Genomic DNA, 20,042 nt, shown 5'->3' with positions numbered 1-20,042 from the left:
GTTAGGGCTTTCGTCCAGGAGACCTTGGAGGCCTACCAACTGGTAGCAGGCCTGGGTTGCACGACGGCCTGTTGGGTTTGTGAATAACCTGGTGGGCCGATTTTGAGTCTTGGGATGTTCCCCTGGTACATGATACCATCAAGAGACGGCAATTATGACTATAAGCCTATACAAATGCCGAACACACGATGGAACATGTCATCATAGCTCTTGCCGACGATGAACAAAATTGAGTAATCCAACCACTAAAATACTTGCGGTGGCTTGCAACAGTAATAGCTGCCACATATGACAGAGACCGGCAATCACTCCAAACATACCGGTAGGGCATCACCCCGATCAAGGCATGCAATTGTGGTTTTAATTCATGTAATGGCAGGCCAATGTGTCTTTTTTTTGCATGGTACTACGCATTCATGTCATAAAGAACAAAGTACAAGTCACATAAAGACCGATATGACAAAACTGAAAAGATAGCAGAACATCTCTGAGCTTGACACCAACGCCCGTCACCTGCCTCCGGCACCATCACAGTAGCCACCGACTATCCCCACATTTTTTTTAGTATAATAGTGTTTGTGTACAATGAAATCAAGTTTATTCGAATCATTAGATTTTTTTTCCATAGAACCTCCAAATACAGCATAGACGCATACATGATCCTCAAAAAAAAAGCATAGACGCATACATGTACTTCACTAGATTTTTTCCACAAAGTTGGCTGAACTTTACCCAGTTTTACTTCCGACAGTTCTAAATGTGCGGAGTAAAAAGAACAGAAGGGATCGAGTCACACTCACAGGACATCTAATGAAGACTAAACCATGCGGGGCGTCAAGTCTAGAGTTTTGATCAACTCGTTTCTTTCTTCAACCTACCGACGACTGTCGCCACCGTCTCTCCTTCCATGTCAACCTCCCTCCAGCACTAGCCCACTATCTCAGAGAATAATATTCTCCATTGCATAGATCTGATCTGATATCAAAGAAAACACGTATGAGGTTGTTCACAACTTGCTATGAAATCACATGAGCTCATAACCTGGGCACCGCCCTGACCGGCGCCCTTGGTCAGCCGCCGCTGGTAAGGGAAGGCGCCGATCTCCCGTTCGATCCTGCCCCGGACGTCGACGAGCAGGCAGCGGAGCCTGGCCGCCTCGGCCTCGAGCGCGGCGTGGTCCTGGACCTTCTTGGCGAGCTTCTCGTTCATAGCCCTCAGACGGGCCGCCTCCTCCTCCAGCAGCGCCGTGTGCGCCTTCTTCTTCTCCCGGTACTTGCGCACGGCCGCCTGGTTGCCCGACGGGCGGCGCCTCTTGCTCCTGGAGGTGGCGTGGGCGTCCCCGAACTCGGCCGGTGTCTCGGCGCCGGCGTCGGAGGAGGCGGAGGCGGCGAACTTGGAGTGGACGTGGAGGCAGGTGTGGGTGTGGGGGAGGTGGTGGGCGGGCGGGTTGCAGGTGTGGGTGTGGGTGCAGGCGACCTGCTCCGTGTCCATGAGGATGTCGTCGAAGTAGCTGCCCATGGAGGAGCAGTCGAGGTTCCCGTCGTCCATGGCCGCGATTAGCAGCAGCTTGGCTTGGAGACGCTTAATTAAGCTCTGCTCACGTGCTGCTTGCGTGCAATTCTCGTTTTGTTTTTGAGAAAGGTGTCGACATGATGAGAAATACTGCAACATGGACCAGAAGAATCCCTCAAATAATTTTAAAAAATGGACCAGAAGTAGCAACCGACTTTCATCTATATATTCGCCTTTTTTCAGAGGAAAAAGAGCCGGTAGGGAATATTACTGAGAGGGAGGTGACGAATGCCTGCCATGGCCCCGCCCCCACCGTGCCTTTGCCACCGACGTGGTCACACCACCTGAACCAATGCAGCCGCGCACCCAAGAGCATTGCCGCCACACGGTCGCGCCCGCATGGACCTCGCCATACGCCACCCATCTCCCATGCTCCTCCGTGGACCATCGCCGCCGTGAACGTGATCATATCGGCACATAGTGGCTAAGCTTGAGCGCCATTCTTTGAGGGGAGATGGGTCGGGGGAGATCAAAACAAGATTTTGGCCAATTTCCATTGGTTACCTGGGGTAGTCCAACAAAAATTTCCTAGACTAGAGGGCCGAGTATGTTGGTACAAATCTTTTAGCTGGTTTGTTGGATATTTGCAAACTGGAGGAGGAATCATGAAGAACACACCTAGAAGCCAGAGGCTAAACACAAATAAAGAGAAGGACACACGCAAGGTTGTCAGAATCACGATTTTGAATTGGATCTGAGCTCCGATGTTAGAATCACAAATCGTAGAATCTTAACTATCAGGATCGTAGAAATGTAAATTCTATGAACTAAAATCATGAAACTGGATGGGTTAGTTTGGATCATAAAGTCACAGGATCGCATAAAGGAATCATGATTCTGACAACCTTGGACACAAGTAGCATTCACTCAAGAAGCATAAGAGCCTCAAGCCAACCATACATCTCACGAATAAAGTTTATTCGGCCGGTCCAATTGATCCAACAGCTCGCATGGGAGAAAGGTGACAATGAAGGATAATTCATTCCCAAACCCTAAGAGATGAAGGTCTTGAGCTCCACAGAGCCTTAGGGGTCTTGAATTTCATAGGAGTCCTCTACACAAAAGGAATGCCTTGATCCCACTAGAGGATGCATGAGCAAAACTCGTTCGAGTTCTTAATTTATGCTTTGCTAACTCTAGATCTGGCCCTAGGCATGACTTGTATAGTTTGAGGCAAAGGGATAGGTAGAGGGTGGATATACACGGACTTTGGCCTGGTTCCTGTGTGTAAGTAGGCGCCCAAACAATCCAGGTGAATCTGCCAAGACGGTCCGAGTGTTGGGGTCTGCGTAGGTTGACTTTGCGGTTGGCGGCGTCAACATGAGGGCCCCGACAGTCCAGGATGATTTCTAAAATGCTTGTCACTTCCTAGGTAATTTTTTTAGATCATTTACTTGGAAATATTTTCACAGTCCAGGTAATTTTATAGATCATTTACCACCTCTCCATGAAAAGGATCACACTCTAAGGCATCATATGGTTGAATCACTTGTGAGAGAATTCATGGAAATGATGAGGCCGGTGGACCTTTGGATTGCACTATGAGGCCATTTTGGCATGTTGGTCAATGTTCTATGCCGCCAACAAGCAAGCGAGATAGTGACAAGACACTCTGAAGCAATGTAATAAGGCGTCATATTCAAAATAATATAGTTAAAGGTGAGAAGCCTACACTAGATATGACAAAAATAAAGGAAGTCAGACTCGGAAAGAGGAAAGCACACAATGCACGCCTTGATCATAAATCATATGATAAACAAAATCGATCCCGTCATAAGTGTCAAGTGTGGGCAATAAGGAGATTGGTCAAGTTGCACCATTTCCCATAGCGATTTGAGAAGATGAGTAGGACTAGATAGAGGAAAGCTTAACGAAGTTGTTTAACATATGTGAGAATGTGCCCTTGTTGAGGAACCAATCTCAACACTAGTGTGGGAGTTAATGGACATTGTTCGGACCTAGAGAAGTATCAGGTCACAATGGTAAGCTAGCAGGGGTGGAAAATACTGTGACATGGCAGCGGGCGTCGACATGGGTATCATCGGGTGTGGCTAGCCGCAGACACTTGAGTGGCCAGCATTGACTAGGCCATGGGGTGCTAAAACACATGAAAATGAACAGATTTGACTGTTTTCTGCAACTTCAGCACAAAATGAAGCAGGTCTGAAACTATTTCATGGAATGACCATTGTTCATGACCCCTAGGCTTGGGGCTCCGTGCTAGATGACATGATGCCTTGTCCTGAGGAGCCATGCTAGATGGCATGACGTCCTTGGTAGAGGCATATGTCGCGTCATCAGTGCGGGGCTTCATGCTATCTAGCATGGCGCACCAGCCTAGGGCGTCATGAAAACAGGGTTACTTTTTGAAATATTTTCATATTCAAATCATTTCATGTTGAAGTTTCACATGCTATGATGACAAGGCACAAGGGAAGTGCCACGAAACTCCTTGATATTTCCCTTTATTCTTCTTGGACAAGCTATCACAATCAGGAGGAGTAAACGAGACATAGAGTGTAGGCATGGACAGGGGCGTGCCAGGAGAAGGCCACATGATGACTATTGCATGACCAACACAGACTGCATCGATAACTCGGCGGAGTAGGTGAGTCGTGACACTTTACAGAAGATAAAGGAGCACAAGTTGAGGAACTATGGTTGTACTTAAGTGTGCATGAGGTGCAAGATCGAATATTGAAGATCTTTGCACTAATTGTCCAGAATCATGTTTATGATTTCGTTGCGCATCACCAGCATAAGGAGATCGTGGTGTTTGTTGGCGAGAGACTTCATCTGCGAACATAATCCATAATGGAAGACATGTGAGTCGAGGCTAAATGAAGGCAGGTATCCTATTGGGAGGAGAGAGCGAGGGTGGTGGTGAGCCAAGCAGTGAATCGGGAAGGAAGTCTCGAAGTTGGAGATGCTCATAGCGATCGGGAGCAGCAGTGGCGGAGCTACATGCACTACTGAGGGGGCCGTTGCCCAAAATAAAAATAAAGGCATAGATTAACATGTGTATTTTCTCCTCCCCCCCCATTCTCTCCTAGATCCGTGAATAGGAGAGATACCACACAAGGTTGTATAGATCTACTAGATCATAAGTGAATCTTGGTCACTAGACTAGGACATGCATTTGTTTACACGTACTCCCTCTATTCCCAGATTCAAGGCAAAGTCAAACATTTCTATTTTTGACCAAGTTTATAGGGGGGGGGGGAATATCAGTATAGAATACCAAATCAATAATGATAGATTCATTGTGGGAAGCATGGCTAGCATTTCATGATGAACCCCAATTCCCTCTGCGCTAGAGTTCTCAAAGGGCGATACTTTCCAGACACCGGGTTCCAACTAGCCATTCTACCCAAAACTCCATCAGCTACTTGGCGAGCCATAGTGGCAGGAAGGGCGGCACTTGATACTGGACTGATCAAACGAGTGGGTTCAGGCTCAACCATCTCGGTTTGGAATGATCGATGGATTTGTAAGTGCATCTAGTGCCACCCCTAGTTGGTTTTGGAGTATTGACGACAAACCTAGTTGAGGGACTAATGTATTCGTGAGAATTGCAGGATAACACAGGTAGAAGTCCCTCATTGATTCGGTTTTCCTACAGAGATGACCCCTAAAAATGTATGAAGACATTGAAGTCAATGGTGGTATGTGAAGACATTCACATTGAAGACTATGACAAGAGAAGACATCGCATGAAGACTATGGAGCGCAAAGACTTAGATCTTTCGTAGTTCTTTTTCTTCTTTGTTGAGTCATAGGAACCACCATACTGTTAAGTGGGGTCCAAGAAAACCAGTCAGAATGACTAAAGTAATGCTTAACCAAAATCCTATGTCTTCGAGTGAAGACTATGAGAGCGAATCTTGTGCAGAGTTGGACAAGTCAGCTTTACTTGTAGCCCAAGTAAAGTTGCCGTGTGTGTTTGAAATCTGACCGTTGGAACACGTGTCAGTTCCTTAGTGACCCAGGGTCATTTCGGACAAATCAGGTCGGGTTGCCTAGTGGCTATAAATAGCCCACCCCCTACAACCATAAACAGTTGGCTGCTCAGAGTTAAAGTATGGCTTTTGTCGTTTGAGAGCAACCCACCTCGAAGCCTTTGAGAGAGAATTTCTTGAGAGGATAAAGCCCTAACCACCCAGAGCCAAAGAGTGTTAGGCATCACTTAAGTCTTCTTGTCTGTGTGATCTGAAGACTTATTACACTTGAGGACTGTGAATCCTCTAGCCGGTTAGGCGTCGCGTTCTGAGCATCCAAGAGTCATTGTGGATCGCCGGTGAACGAAGCCTGTGAAGGTTTGGAAGTCTACCTTGAAGACTTACCAGAGTGATTGGGCGAGGACTGGGTGTCCTTAACTCAAGGGAAATAAGGTGAAGATGAGGTCTTTTGAGTTGAATCTCAGCCTCCCTAACCAGACGTACAGTTGTCACAACAACTGGAACTGGTCCAACAAATCATTGTCTTCAACGAGTCACTGGTTTCATCCTTCCCTTCCCTTTACTTATTGTTGGCTCGTGTGAAGTCATTGTACGATAGCATCACCGTTTGACTTCACTAAGTGATTACGTGGACTGATTGGCTTCTCAACATCTTCCTACCTGATCCTTACTGCCTAGCTGCTATTTGTCAGTGTGCTTTTACTTCATTGAATACATGACTATGGTTTGCCTAGTTTAGTCTACCTTCCGCTGCATGATAATAGGTTTATTTATATCGTTTGTCTTCGAAACTTACATGTTTTGAAGACTTTCCTAAAAATAGCCTATTCACCCCCCCCCCTCTAGTCGATCACTAACACTTTCAATTGGTATCAGAGCAAGGTACTCCCTTGTTCTGTGTGATTCGGTTTAACCACCTGGAGTTTTAGCTATGTCGACTGCAGGAATAATTAAAGTCTCCGCTGCGTGCCCCGTCTTTGATGGAACTGAATATCCCTACTGGAAGAATAAGATGCGCATGCATCTTGAAGCCATTGATGTCGACCTATGGTATGTCGTCAAGAACGGCGTTCCCAAGGCTGGAGAAGGTGTCACTGGCGCTGATGTCAAGAAGTTCGTTCAACTGGACTCTACTGCCAAGAATATCATCTGTGGTCATCTGACCAAAGGACAGTATGGCCGCGTGAGTGCTTTGGAAACATCTAAGCTAGTCTGGGACTGGCTGTCCAAGGTCAACGAAGGCGTCTCAACCCAGAGAGATCAGAGAATCAGTGTCCTTCGCAACCTCTTCAACCGCTTCAAGAGAAATGACAATGAGAATGTCCAGCTCACGTTTGATTGACTCACTGACATCACAAATGAACTTCAAGCCCTCGGCGCTACTGAGATCACCAAGCATGAAGTCGTCAAGACACTCCTGAGATCACTTGACAGTTCGTTTGACACCCTAGCCCTGATGATTCAAGAACGTCCTGATTTCAAGACACTCGATCCGTCTGACATACTTGAGAGGCTCAACACACACGAGTTTTAGCTTTCTGAGAAAAGAGACATCTACGGTCCCAACTATGGGCGAACTCGTGCCTTGAAGGCAAAGGCTGTCTCCTCATCTGAAGAAGAATCTGACAGCAGTTCTGATGATCCTGAAGACATTGGAAGAGAGCTTGCTATGCTTGTGAAGAAGTTCCAAAAATTCACCAAGAAGAAAGGCCTCAGAAAGTCGTCAAGATCAAGCTCAAGGAATGATGAAGCTTCTGCTCATGACTACAAGAAAAGAACATGTCACAAGAACCTGGCCACTACATCTCTGAGTGTCCATAGTGGGACAATGAGAACAAGAAGAAGAAGAGCAAGGAGTATGACTCTGACGACAAGAAGAAGAAGAAATACTCAAAATCTTCTTCCAAGCCTTCCTCCAAGTCTTCATCACACAAGAAGAGCTCATCTGGCAAGGCACGTGCATTTGTTGGCAAGGAAATGGACTCTGAGGATGAGTCCGCTTCTGAGGAGGCGGAGGTGGAGTCTGAGGAGGAGTCTGACTCTGGCATTGCAAGTCTGGCTACAGCATACGTTGCCAAGTCCATCTTCAACACTGAAGAAAATGACTTCATCACCGACACCGACGCAAATGACAAGGACTACTTCGCTCCTTCCTACTGCTTCATGGCACGCGGTGCCAAGGTAAACACACGCACTACTCACTATCAAACATCTAGTGACGATGACTCTGATTGTGTTTCCAAACCCAGCTACAAAACACTTGCTAAAATTTCAACTGAACAATAGAAAACCATGGAACACATTCAAAAACTGCTAGACAAAAGCGATGATCTATTAGACGCTGAAATGACTCGATCTCAGTCCTTAATTGAAGGCATAAAAAATCTTCACGTTAAGTATGAGGAACTTGAAAGTCGTCATGAAACGCTCTCAACAGCTCATGAAAGGCTTTCCTATGATTATCTTCAAAGGAATCAAGATCTTGAGAAATTGAGAGCGGCTCATGAAGATATTCAAAAAGAAAACGAGTCACTTCGCGCCGAACAGATCAGTTTAACTCAGGAAGGATTTGAACCACCATGTCTTAAATGCATTGAGCGTGATAACGCCACTTCTGTTGCTGAATGCTCTACTGCTGCTACTGTTGCAAAATCTTCAACTGTTGATGTGGAAACTAACCCCTCTGCTGAGGACACCACTGCTATTGCTGATGAGAATGCTAGGTTGAAGACACTGCTTGAAACAGGGATGTACAAAAGTCTCAAAGGGCATCAGACACTGTGCGATGTCCTAAGAAGGCAGATCCTGAACCGAAACCCTAGGAAAGAGGGTGTTGGGTTCGTAAGGAAAATGAATGCTGATGGCTCTTACTGGAAACCTGAGCAGTACCCCAAAACCACATGGGTTGCTGCAAAGGAACCTTCAGTAGATCCATCCACTCTATCTGGATTCACTTGTGCTAACCCCATTATTATTGAGGAATCCTTTGATGCAAACTATAAACTGTTTAAGAATCAGAATGGTGAAGTGTTTGCCAGGTACATTGGTACTAACTGCAGGAATGGACCGCCTATGAAAAAGATCTGGGTGCCGAAAAGGTGTTTGGAGAATCTTCCTGTGAGTGTCATCATGACACCACAAGTGAAGAAGACAAACTCCAAACCACAGGCTTCATACGGTCCAAAGGCTTCATACAAACAGAGGACTCACCGGAGTCAAACTAACGCAAATGTTTTGCAGGAAAGCCATACTCAGGCCTATGAATATGAGCACGGTTCATCAAACCGTCATGTTCATAAGACCAAAAACTATTCTGCTTATTCTTATGAGTACTATTGTCCACCTGCAAGACTTTTTGCTAGGGCTTCAAAGCCAAAGTTCTCAGATGTTGCACTTAGACTTATTGCTTTGAAGCCACCCCTGAAGATGTGGGTGGCTAAGAAAGCTTAACTCTCTTTTGCAGGGAAAGGTCTCCAGACGAAAACCAAAATCGTCTGATGCTATTGCTGGGGACCTTAAACATCTTGTAGGGCGCAAGATCAAATGCCCAAATGGTCTTATTATGTATTTTGTTTCTGAATCGCTTGCAACTTGCCCTATCAGTCCTAATCTCGATCTAAGCTTTAATAATCCACTAGTTCGACAAATGCTTTTGCTTCACAATTCTCTTCGTGAAGTCTATCCCCCTAACTGCACTGTAGGGTACGACACCAGCTGCTTCAGAATGGATTATTGATAGTGGGTGTACAAATCACATGACTGGCAAGCGAAGCCTTCTCATGGACTCAACTTTACGTCCATCAGACAAAAGTCACATCACATTTGCCGACACTGGTAAAAGCAAGGTATTGGGTCTAGGTAGAGTTGCAATCTCAAAGGATCAACACATGGATAAAGTCATGCTTGTTGAATCCCTTGGTTTCAACTTAATGTCTGTCTCAATGCTTTGTGATTTAAACATGATTGTGATGTTTGGAAAATATCGTTGCCTTGTACTAATGGAATCTGACAAGTCTCTAATGTTTGAAGGGTATCGAAAAGATGATTTGTATGTTGTAGATTTCTCAGCAGGACCATAACTTGCAGTATGTCTTCTAGCAAAATCTTCTGAATGCTGGCTCTGGCATCGAAGGCTAGGGTATGCTGGCATGAGGAACCTCCACACTCTTGCAAGGAAGAAGCATGCCATAGGCATCGAGGGCGTCAAGTTCAAGAAGGATCACTTATGCGGTGCCTGTGAAGCAGGAAAGATGACGAGGGCCAAGCATCCCTCGAAGACAATCATGACAACGACTCAACCCTTCGAACTGCTACACATGGATCTTTTCGGTCCCACTCATTACTCAACTCTTACTACTACTGCTTCTCTCTGTGGCTTTGTCATTGTTGATGATTATTCAAGATACACTTGGGTGCATATAATCCTTTACAAGACTGAAGTGCAGAATGTCTTCAGACGCTTCGCCAATCGAGCAATGAACAACTATGGCGCCAAGATAAAGCACATCAGAAGTGACAATGGCACTGAATTCAAGAACACTGGCCTTGATACATATCTTGATACCTTGGGCATCACACATGAATTCTCAGCTCCGTACACGCCACAGCAGAATGGCGTCGTCGAACGCAAGAACAGAACACTTATTGAGATGGCTCGAACGATGCTTGATGAATACAAGACTCCAAGAAAATTCTGGCCTGAAGCCATTGACACTGCATGCCATATCATCAACCGTGTTTATCTTCACAAGCTTCTAAACAAGACATCCTATGAGCTCCTTACTGGCAAGAAGCCAAATGTCAGCTACTTCAGAGTATTTGGCGCCAAGTGCTGGATCAATGATCCACATCACACTTCAAAGTTTGCACCAAAAGCACATGAGGGTTTTATGCTTGGATATGGAAAGGATTCTCACTCCTACAGAGTCTTCAATCTCTTTCATTACAAAGTGGTTGAAACAGTGGATGTGCGGTTCGATGAAACTAACGGCTCACAAAAAGAGCAACTGTCAAATGTGCTAGATGAAGTTCCATCCAGTGAATCAATCAAACTTATGGGAACTGAAGAAATCATACCTTCTGAAGCTCAACCCGAAGAAGAACTTATCATCTCCGCACCTGATCAACCTGAAGATAATGCTCAGCCTGAAGACAATCCCTCTAACAATGACGATGATCAGCAAGAGCAAAATCTTCGTCCTATGCATCCTCGTATTGCAAATGAAGTGCAGATTGAGAGAATAATCGATAGCATCAATGCACCAGGTCCACTCACTCGTTCAAGGGCAACTCAGCTAGCAAATTTCTATGGGCACTTCGCATTCGTCTCAATAACAGAACCCAAGAAAGTTGAAGAAGCCTTCATGGAACCTGAATGGATTCAAGCTATGCAAGAAGAGCTTCAACAGTTTGAGCTGAATAATGTATGGGAACTGGTTAAGCGTCCTGATCCTCGGAAGCACAATATAATAGGCACCAAATGGATATATCGCAACAAGCAAGATGAGCATGGTCAAGTTGTCAGAAACAAAGCTCGTCTCGTAGCTCAAGAATACACTCAAGTTGAAGGGATTGACTTCGATGAAACATTTGCTCCTGTGGCTAGACTTGAAGCCATACGCATACTGCTGGCCTATGCAAATCATCACAACATACTTCTATATCAAATGGATGTGAAGAGCGTTTTTCTCAATGGAAAGATTGAAGAAGAAGTATATGTCGCACAACCACCTGGCTTTGAAGATCCAAAACATCCTGACATGGTATACAAGCTCAACAAGGCACTGTATGGCCTCAAACAAGCCCTTCGGGCTTGGTATGACACCCTCAAAGACTTCCTGAAGAGCAAAGGCTTCAAATCTGGTTTCCTTGACCCCACTCTCTTCACGAAGACATATGATGGTGAACTGTTTGTGTGCCAAATATATGTGGATGACATAATCTTCGGCTGCACCAATCAGAAATACAGTGAAGAGTTTGGATATATGATGCAAGAGCAATATCAGATGTCAATGATGGGTGAGCTAAAGTTCTTCCTTGGTCTTCAAATACGTCAGCAACGCAACGACATCTTTATATCTCAAGAGAAGTATCTCAAAGATTGCCTGAAGAAGTTTGGGATGCAAGACTGCAAAGGCTTCACGACGCCAATGCCAGCCAAACATCATCTGGGTCCCGACGACAATGGTAAAGAGTTCGACCAAAAGGTATACCGCTCCATGATTGGTTCTTTACTTTATCTATGTGCATCTAGGCCAGATATTATGCTTAGTGTTTGCATGTGTGCTCGATTCCAAGCGGCACCAAAGGAATCGCATCACTTAGCTGTGAAGAGAATTCTTCGATATTTGGCTTACACTCCAACTCTAGGATTATGGTATCCAAAGGGCTCAGAGTTTGATCTGGTTGGTTTCTCGGATGCTGATTATGCTGGTGACAAGGTGGATCGCAAGTCTACATCAGGCACATGTCATTTTCTGGGACGGTCACTTGTATGTTGGTCTTCAAAGAAGCAGAACTGTGTATCTCTCTCTACTGCTGAATCTGAATACATTGCTGCTGGATCTTGTTGCGCTCAGTTTCTGTGGATGAAGCAAACACTCAAAGACTATGGTATTCATCTGAAGCAAGTGTCACTTTACTGCGACAACGAAAGCGCCATCAAGATTGCCAACAACCTAGTTCAGCACTCGAAGACAAAGCACATTGAAATTCATCATCACTTTCTCAGAGATCATGTTGTGAAGGAAGATATTGATATCATACACATCAACACTGAAGAGCAATTGGCAGATATCTTCACCAAGCCCTTGGATGAGAAGAGATTTTGCAAGTTACGGTGTGAGCTAAATATCTTGGAATCCTCAAATGTCCTGTGATTAGGCACACATCCTAACACTTATGCATATTGACGACTTAGAAGTGCAACACACGAAGTAAAGTATATCTTCAATCAATGAAGACATACATTCTAAGTGTGAATACATTAATGTGGAATTTGATTTCGGAGCGCCACGATAATTGTGCGCAATGTCTGGGTCTAATGCTTCCTATACGGTGGGTAACGCCACCACCAAATTCTTCTGTTTGAATTGTTTTACCCATGGCGTTACATTTGCTATGTCTTCACATTTTGTTTGTCTTTATTCTCAACTTGTCCTCATGATTATCTTCACTATGTTGGTTTGATTGTCTTTTTCATATATATACATAGTGTTTTGTCCTCTACAACATTCACTTATAGCTATGTCTTCTTGTTGAATCTTTTGAACTAAGTAAATGTGATCGGACCCTAACCTCTCTATGCTATCTATCTCAAACTCTATCTCTCCAAATCATATGCATTCTATTGAAACCGTCGAATGTCTTCTCTGCGTTCTTGTCAGCAGAAGATACAGAGACAAACATTAAGTACGCTTTCAATGCCAATTCCTTCACCTGAAACCCGGAGAAGTGGGAACGACCACCCGACAATCCAGGCGTGTGTGGAAACGTGGAACAACCTCCGATATGCTGCATGATGGCCACGTGTTCTTCAGATATGAATCGCCAGGGGCACCTGTGTAATAACGTTGTGCCGTCTCTGTCCCTATAAATACACGCCTCACCACAATCATTATCCCTTCTTCCACTCTCGCACGAACCCTAGCGCCACCGCTAGCCCTCGACGACGCCGGTGACGAAGCGCTTAGCTGCCGCAACCTCTCCGGCGTCGTCTTCACGCCGGCCGCGGACATCGTCTTCTCCGCCGTCGCCGTAGGTGTCCTCCGTCGCCAAGTTAGGGCACGGATGATCGAATTGCTCGGCCTCCCCTTCCACTCCGTCTAGCAGTTTCTTGTATGGTAAATAAAACTTCCTTTTTACGGCCCCTTTGATCCTATTGATTCATCACTTTCTGCCACAAGAAGTTTTTATTCACACAAGTTGGATCTATTTCTTACTGCATCTCATAATATGCCTAGTATGTTCACTTATGCTTCACAAAGTAGTTAGATTCCTCACTTGTATTGATCCATGGATTCGTACAAATCTGGAACCAACTCTTTATCTATGAGTGAATGTCTTCGCACGATGAGGTCAATGTCTTCTAAACTGATTTATCTTCAAAATCTTCTGAGAATGCATATGACCTCTTCCCCTTCCCTCGCACCTTAATGTTGTCACGGGTACATGTACGTGGGAGAATCCCTTGGTTCTCATAGTCTGCATTCATTTGCAGAATTCTTACAGCATCATATAAATTCTCCCGAAGCCAATTCCTGTTTATCCAGCAAGCGAAAGCCTCTGAAGCCTTTGAACGTGTTGAAGCCATTCAGTTTGAAATTCATGGCTGTAGAGAAATTCGTAAGGAAGGGTGGCAGACAGCGTCGTGGGGGAACATCAAGAGATTTGCCTGATGACCTCTCAGAGCTTTACAAGACAGATCCTGAAGAGAATTACAATCAACGCAAGACCCGAATCCAATGGATTCAAAGATATTGGGCAGAACAATGGTTCAAATACCGGTTTGTGACCCAGGAATATGCTGAGAAAAATGCCATCAAGCGACCTTGGGGAGACATCCTATACAAAAATCTTCAACCCAGGTCCAGAGATGAAGCCATTGAACAAGGCTTCTATCCCTGCATGGTCCGTGGACCACAGCCTGCAGATGCACACCCATCGTCACTACTATGGTGTCGTGACGACAATCTGTTCAAGCGCAACTTCCAGTTTGCCAAGACTCAGCGAAGCAGAACAAGAAGTCATTGGGAGTAGACTTCAACCCTGGTCCCTCTGCTCCACGTGCCGATGGCACCCACGAAGCTGAACCCAATCTTGTTGGGCCCTTCTACAATTTGGAAGGTCTCATCACTCACATCGTGGTTCAAGGGACAGTTATGAATGAGCCTGCAGATGACGCTAAATCTGATGAAGCGCCTGCAGCGCCGAAGCCAAAGAAACTGAAGCAACCTAAAACTTCAAAGCCTGCCTCAGCCCCAAAAATCTCACGGGCGAAGCCACTGGCTACTGCACCTCCTGAAGACAGTGTGCAGTCTGAAGATCTGTCACGTATCTCCAAGCCCCCGAGAGTCAAGATGCCTCTGCCACACACCAGCCAAGAACTGACTGCTGCTGCTATTTTGCGCAACGACGCCATTGATCTATCCAGTGATGAAGATCTGGCAGATGACGCTCTTGAGCAACTGATCAAGAGCAAAGAAGAAGCAGAAATCTTCAACAATTTACCTCTCTTTGACGTGGCAATCATCCACAACTTCATTGATGAGTGGTTTGAAACGCCCAACCTCAGCTTTGAAGACCTGCAACTTCCCATTGGCCTCAGTGTTGCCTTCCATGGCGCCATTGCTTCAGAGTTAGCTATCGCCCAGCGCATCGTTGAATTGAAGCAGAAGATTGACTTTGAGAAAGTTCGGTTCAAGAAGCATATGGCCAAGCTCAGCGTGCAAGTGGTGAAGAACTTCAAGATTATGCTGCACGAGTTCAAGGAAGCCTTTCTCAAGAAACGTGCAGAAGCTCAGGATTCTCGTGAGCGCATGAAGAGTCTGGCTGACAAGTGTGTGCAAGCCTACAACGAGGCTGAGAAGCGCAAGGCCCTTGGGCGTCCGGGCATTGATCCCAGGATGGCTGCTAAGAAGAAGAAGAAGCCCACTGTGGTCGAACCCAACGCACCAAGGCAGGAAGCAGATCCCATTGTCTTCCCAACCAGCATGACTGGCTCGAAGCCAAAAGCCAGGTCTACCGCTTCAGACCTGAAGAAGACGAGGACTGCTGAGGCTGAAGCCAGAAAGAGGAAAAATCCTGAAGCCTCTGATGCTGCTCCCTCCAAGAAGAAGCGGAAGACCAAGAAGGAACGGGCTGCTTCCACAGAGCCCTTAATTGTTGAACCTATCTCCATGGTTCGCCCTGCCGCTGAACATCAAGAGCGTCAACTGACTGTCCATGAGCCTGCTTCCACAGAGGCTTATGAAGCTGAAGACATTCCAGCAGCTGATCCCACCGCTGCTGAAGACATTGGTCACCATGACAATGTTGAAGATGATGTAGTTCTTCCTCAGATCGAGCACCAATAGGTATCATCGCCTGTTCTTACGCACAGCGAACTCATCAGCATTGGTCGTCCTCTGGCGCCAATTGCTCAGGATGCAACATGGGCTGATCACCCACAACAACAACAAGTCACACCACCCCGGCAAGAAGAAGAAGATGACTTTGAGGCCCAGCCAACTCCATCTTCAAAGGTGTCACCTGCGTTACGCAGGCTTCGCAAAGGACCAAGGTCTCAAGTCTCCGAGTCTGACGCTAAAACTGCTGAAGACATTCCGGCTGCATCAGCCGATGACACTCAAGAAGAAGAACGTGTTCCTACTCCCCCAACTACTGAAGAAGCTGTTCTCGAGGAGAACATGTTTGTGCCCGACCCTCCAGCTCATCAAGTGGAGGTAGAAAATCTTGAGGCTGCCACCACCAACACCAATGAAGCCACTGACGTTGTCATGGCTGAAGCAAATGTGGAGCCTACACCAACCCAAGAACCAAAAGTCAGCGAAGCCAATGATGTCACTGCTTCTGTTCCTGCGCCTGCTGCTGGTCCTCAGTTTGACTATCATATTGAGCACAAACCTCAAGTACAGAAGCCAATGCCAAGGTTGCCCAGGTTTTCAGGTCCTGCCTCAGCACCTGGCTCCTTTAATGTCAACGGCTTCAAAGAAGACAAACTTTCTTCAATAGCTCCAAGAACCCCTACTTAAGGAAAAGAATATCTTCTGATCGGTTCTGGAGCTACCCGCAGCGAAGCTATTACTCCTGCATTCTGTACAATCAAGGTCGCATCTTCCCACATATGCGTCTTGACACTGAAGCAATAGCTGGTCTGCCCTGTCTGGAAAAAGCTCTGGATTGTTTCAAAGAGGTTGGATTGTTGCCTTTCGTCACCGAGCAAGAGCACTGGAACGAAGAGTTGCTGCTCCAATTTTATGCCACACTTCACATACGTGGTTACAATAGAGATCCGAAGATTTGGGTCCTTGAGTGGATGACAGGAAATGTTCATCACGAAGCCAAAGCCTTTGATATCATTGAGCTCACTAGTCTGCTCACTCCTGGAGATCTCTATGAACCTGGCTGTCAGCTTCACAGTGAAGCTATGGAGAGCATCTTTCAGAAGTCTGAACCGAACATGAGTCAGATGCTCAGTATGATGAAGCCCTTGCCACAAGATGATGCATATCCTAAGGAGTTCTTTGTTGAAGACCTTGAGTATCTGCCAAGGACTATCTATCACATCATAAGGCGAACTCTCTGGCCCATCAAAGGACATTCTCCACATGCAAAGCTGGAAGGTGCAATGAAGACTTTGGTCTTCTATATTCTTCATGGAAAATGCTTCAATGCACTGGACTTCTTCATGCCAACTTGCTGCATCAGGATCTGATCTTTTTGGCTTGAAGTTCTACGATCCATGGATAATGCGGCTGATTAAACTTCACTCAACTATCTCATATCAGCTATCTGCTCGCAACTATCGGATCTTTCTACCTGATGTGGATATGTCCGTTGAAGCCATTTATCCTGAGTCTGCCAAGGAACCTCTTAGTCTTCAGAATGCGGAGCATCAAAATTTCACTCAGAACATTGAAGGAGTTGAAGCAGTCACTCGTTTTTATCCTCTGCCTGGAACTACACGTGCACCTCATCATGCTCTTACTGAAGCCACTGAAAGCATTATTGCCCAACGACCCAAGAAGCGATCTTGTGTTCTCAATGACCGAGAGTTTCTGGTTGCTCTTCATCAGAAACAGGATAGGCATCATGACTGGCTGAAGTGCCAAATGCAAAGCCTCTTGGTGGATGTCAACCGCATTCGCAATCTTGCCACCAAGAATGCCTTTGTTGCCCATGAAACCTGCCGGCGTACATGGAAAGGGCTGACGCTTATGTGCTCTGAGGATGATCTTCAAGAGGATGGCTTCTCTGAACGCTTCAAGTTTGACTCCACACCTCCCCGAAGGGCTGTGCTGGGACGAACTCCATCTCTTGAAGACTCTGAGTTTTCTTCCTCTGCGGCAATTGTGAATTCCAAAGTGATCGAGGACGAAGATGATGCTACTTCACCGCCCCCTACTTCTGCACGCCTCGACACTGCCCCATGTTCTTCTGCACCACCGAACACCACCGATGACCCTGCTGCTTCACCTACTCTTCGTGGGAACGAGTAGATGCACTATGTCTTCAAACCTTTTTGGTCCTCACTGACAAAAGGGGGAGAAGCATATGAGTTTGATAGTCTTCAAGCGGGTCAATATGGGCGGTTACTTTATGTTTTGCCTAGTGTTTACAACTCTCGTTTTGATACATTTGGTTCTTTGAGTTGTAACACTTGAACTCAATGGTCGTCTGCTACTTATTTGCTATTTTGTGATGCAATGATAAATTCCGCATGTGCGACGATAAATTCCGCACTTAGATCATTTTGCAGACGTCCATTTTTCATTATGCATGTCATTATCTTCACATACCTTCATGCATGATGAATTGTCATCATAAGTTGAAGAGGATCTCCACAAGTACAACCTGCCATGTGCATTTACATTCCAAAAGCAAATTATTTATATGCACATCTTCAGGGGGAGCCCTTACAACTTATGAAGACAATTCTTTATCCTTTACAATTTTACATATTATATTCCCCGTTGAAAACTCCAACTAGTTTGTCATCAATCACCAAAAAGGGGGAGATTGTAAGTGCATCTAGTGCCACCCCTAGTTGGTTTTGGAGTATTGACGACAGACCTAGTTGAGGGACTAATGTGTTCGTGAGAATTGCAGGATAACACAGGTAGAAGTCCCTCATTGATTCGGTTTTCCTACCAGAGATGACCCTAAAAATGTATGAAGACATTGAAGTCAATGGTGGTATGTGAAGACATTCACATTGAAGACTATGACAAGAGAAGACATCGCATGAAGACTATGGAGCGCGAAGACTTAGATCTTTCGTAGTTCTTTTTCTTCTTTGTTGAGTCATAGGAACCACCGTACTGTTAAGTGGGGTCCAAGAAAACCAGTCAGAATGACTGAAGTGATGCTTAACCAAAATCCTATGTCTTCGAGTGAAGACTATGAGAGCGAATCTTGTTCAGAGTTGGACAAGTCAGCTTTGCTTGTAGCCCAAGTAAAGTTGCCGTGTGTGTTTGAAATCTGACCGTTGGAACACGTGTCAGTTCCTTAGTGACCCAGGGTCATTTCGGACAAATTAGGTCGGGTTGCCTAGTGGCTATAAATAGCTCACCCCCTACAACCATAAACGGTTGACTGCTCAGAGTTAAAGTACGGCTTTTGTCGTTTGAGAGCAACCCACCTCGAAGCCTTTGAGAGAGAATTCCTTGAGAGGATAAAGCCCTAACCACCCAGAGCCAAAGAGTGTTAGGCATCACTTAAGTCTTCTTGTCTGTGTGATCTGAAGACTTATTATACTTGAGGACTGTGAATCCTCCAGCCGACTAGGCGTCGCGTTCTGAGCATCCAAGAGTCATTGTGGATCGCCGGTGAACGAAGTCTGTGAAGGTTTGGAAATCTACCTTGAAGACTTACCAGAGTGATTGGGCGAGGACTGGGTGTCCTTAGCTCAAGGGAAATAAGGTGAAGACGAGGTCTTCTGAGTTGAATCTCAGCCTCCCTAACCAGACGTACAGTTGTCACAGCAACTGGAACTGGTCCAACAAATCATTGTCTTCAACGAGTCACTGGTTTCATCCTTCCCTTTCCTTTACTTACTGTTGGCTCGTGTGAAGTCATTGTACGATAGCATCACCGTTTGACTTCACTAAGTGATTACGTGGACTGATTGGCTTCTCAACATCTTCCTACCTGATCCTTGCTGCCTAGCTGCTATTTGTCATTGTGCTTTTACTTCATTGAATACATGACTATGGTTTGCCTAGTGTAGTCTACCTTCCGCTGCATGATAATAGGTTTATTTATATCGTTTGTCTTCGAAACTTACATGTTTTAAAGACTTTCCTAAAAATCGGCTATTCACCCCCCCCCCCCTCTAGTCGATCACTAACACTTTGAGGATTCCATCCACCATTTCTAGCCTGAAAATACTAATGTCGAGTTTGTCAGTGATCTGATTGATGTTGATAATTGGACATGGAAAATGGAGTTACTTCGTGACCTGTTGATCCCTCCAAAGCAGTCGATGCAATCCTCAACGTTCCGCTGTGTCAAGGAGGTGGTGCAGATTTCTTTGCTCGGGCTCATGAAAAATCCAGCACATACACTGTCAAGTCGGTGTACCATTCTCTTATGAATCAAAAAGTGTTTGCCTCAAGATGAAGGGGCGAGTACCGGTATCTCCATTGATGAACAGCAGCTATGCTGTGCTCTTTGGAAATTGAATGTTATCCAAAAGGTGAGGGTCTTTTGGTGGCGTGTTCTCAAAGGCATTTTACCTGACGAATGCACCTTGAGAAATCGGCATATCCAAAATCTGGGTCAACGAAGAGT

The 20,042-nt window shown here is 45.6% G+C and overlaps 1 pseudogene; it reads right to left on the bottom strand.

Moving 5' to 3' along the window:
- Positions 1–419: 419 nt before the first annotated feature.
- Positions 420–1,725, bottom strand: LOC147962188 (basic leucine zipper 23 pseudogene; annotated as a pseudogene).
- Between the last annotated feature and the right edge of the window lie 18,317 nt (positions 1,726–20,042).

This window comes from Triticum urartu, chromosome 7A (assembly GCF_056163025.1).
Source record: "Triticum urartu cultivar PI428250 chromosome 7A, HENAU_Tu73, whole genome shotgun sequence".
Taxonomy (NCBI): domain Eukaryota; kingdom Viridiplantae; phylum Streptophyta; class Magnoliopsida; order Poales; family Poaceae; genus Triticum; species Triticum urartu.
The sequence above is the reverse complement of the archived record's forward strand: the minus strand, read 5'-3'. Positions and strand labels throughout refer to the sequence as shown.